Below are 1,683 nucleotides of genomic sequence, written 5' to 3' on the forward strand. Positions count from 1 at the left end.
GGAGCCTTTGCTGGGATCCTTTTCTGGGTGGGTCTAAAGTTCTATCTGCACCAGCGCCTGGTTGGTGAAGGAACTGCTCACCACAAAGACAGGGGGGCTCAGGGTGCAGCCCAGATTTCCCGTCCGTCCTCAACCAGGAGGAGGGTGTGGTGCATGTTCTTCACCCTCTCCACAGAGTTCTCATTAAAGTTGCTTGACATCAGTCTTGACATCAAAGTGTCCAATGTTGTAGACAACAGCATCTTTGTTTGCTAAAATGATACTGACATAACCTGTGGTGGTAAGAAAGTGGTTGCCCTCCTGAGAGACCTCTTTCATGGTGGCTTCCTCATAGCCCTCCAGGGGGGCCCCCACAGCATGCTGATGAGGTCACTATCTGTGATGATGACCTGACCCCAAACCTCTCAGGGGAGCACAACCCTTGCCCATGTCACTATAACCTGCTACTACTGCTTCCTTGTCCATAATCATCATGTCTGTGGCTCACTTGATGCCATCTATGAGGGACTCATGACAGCCATAGGGACTGTCCAACTTGCTCTTGGTGACAGAGTCACTGATGTCGATGGCAGGCACCTTTGGGATCTCATTGGCCTTCATCTTGTATAGGTGTGGACTCCACGCCTGGTCCCCTCAGAGATGCCTCAAATGCCCAACAGGAGCTGCAGGCATTTGGTGTGAATAAGGTTGGTGAGGCACACTGCCATTGTCCAGAATCATGTTGAGGAGCCCCACCTTGCCTGAAGTACAAGGTTTGCTTGATGCAACACAGGTAGTCCTCATCTGTTTAGTCCATCCAGGCATACAGTGGAATTTCCGACGTGGCAACGGAAGCTGTTTCATGGTCCTGGGTGGAAAGATGTTTCAGCTGGACCACTGCCCCTCAGCTCCCAGGGAAATGAAGTTCTCGATGAGGACAGCTGTCTTCACAGTCATGTACAGGCATCCGGAAATATGGGTGCCCTTCAGTGGCTTGGAGGCTTGGAGCATCTCCTAGATCCACATCAGGCCCAGCATTTCATTCTCTGCAGTGTTTAGGGCCTTGAATCCCCTGGAGGCCATGCTGATGTCAGTAGCTTTGTAGGGCAGTTTCTCCCCCACGCAGTCAGTGGTTCAACAAGGAAGGGTAAGGGTGAAGGGGGCCAGAATTTGAGCTGGAGAGAGGCACTGGGTGGGCAGCACCAGACAGTGTTACAATTGTCTATTAGTGATGAAATATACACAGTATGACTCTAGGAAAAATTAGAAGTTATAAAAAATGAAATAGAATGCTTAAAGATAGATATTCTAAATATTAGAATATCTATTGGCCACTTGGAACCATATAATTTATATAGTTTACTATGATGGGAATGAAAACTTTGAGAGGCATGGCATAATATTCATCACCAAAGAGAATATTTCAAGATCTTTCTTGGAGTACAATACCTCTACAATAGAATAACAGCTACACAAATTCAAGGAAATCCAGCTAATACAACAATTATTCAAATTTACGCACCAACCACTAAAGCTAATGATGAAGAAATTGAACAGTTCTACCAGCTTCTACAGCCTGAACATGCCTCCCTTGAGGACATTGCTCCAACATGCAATCAAGATGCATTGATAATTACTGTTGATTGGAATGTGAATGTTGGAAACAAAGGTGAAAGAACAGAAGTTTGAAAATTGATCTTGAAG

At 46.3% G+C, this 1,683-nt stretch overlaps 1 pseudogene; it reads right to left on the bottom strand.

Annotated features, from left to right (window-relative positions):
- The window catches only part of LOC101650926, a 1,471-nt pseudogene extending 376 nt beyond the window's left edge, over nt 1-1,095 (bottom strand).
- Nucleotides 1,096-1,683: the final 588 nt, after the last annotated feature.

Source organism: Echinops telfairi, unplaced genomic scaffold (assembly GCF_000313985.2).
Source record: "Echinops telfairi isolate 266 unplaced genomic scaffold, ASM31398v2 ScPeMD7_443;HRSCAF=831, whole genome shotgun sequence".
Classification (NCBI taxonomy): Eukaryota; Metazoa; Chordata; class Mammalia; order Afrosoricida; family Tenrecidae; genus Echinops; species Echinops telfairi.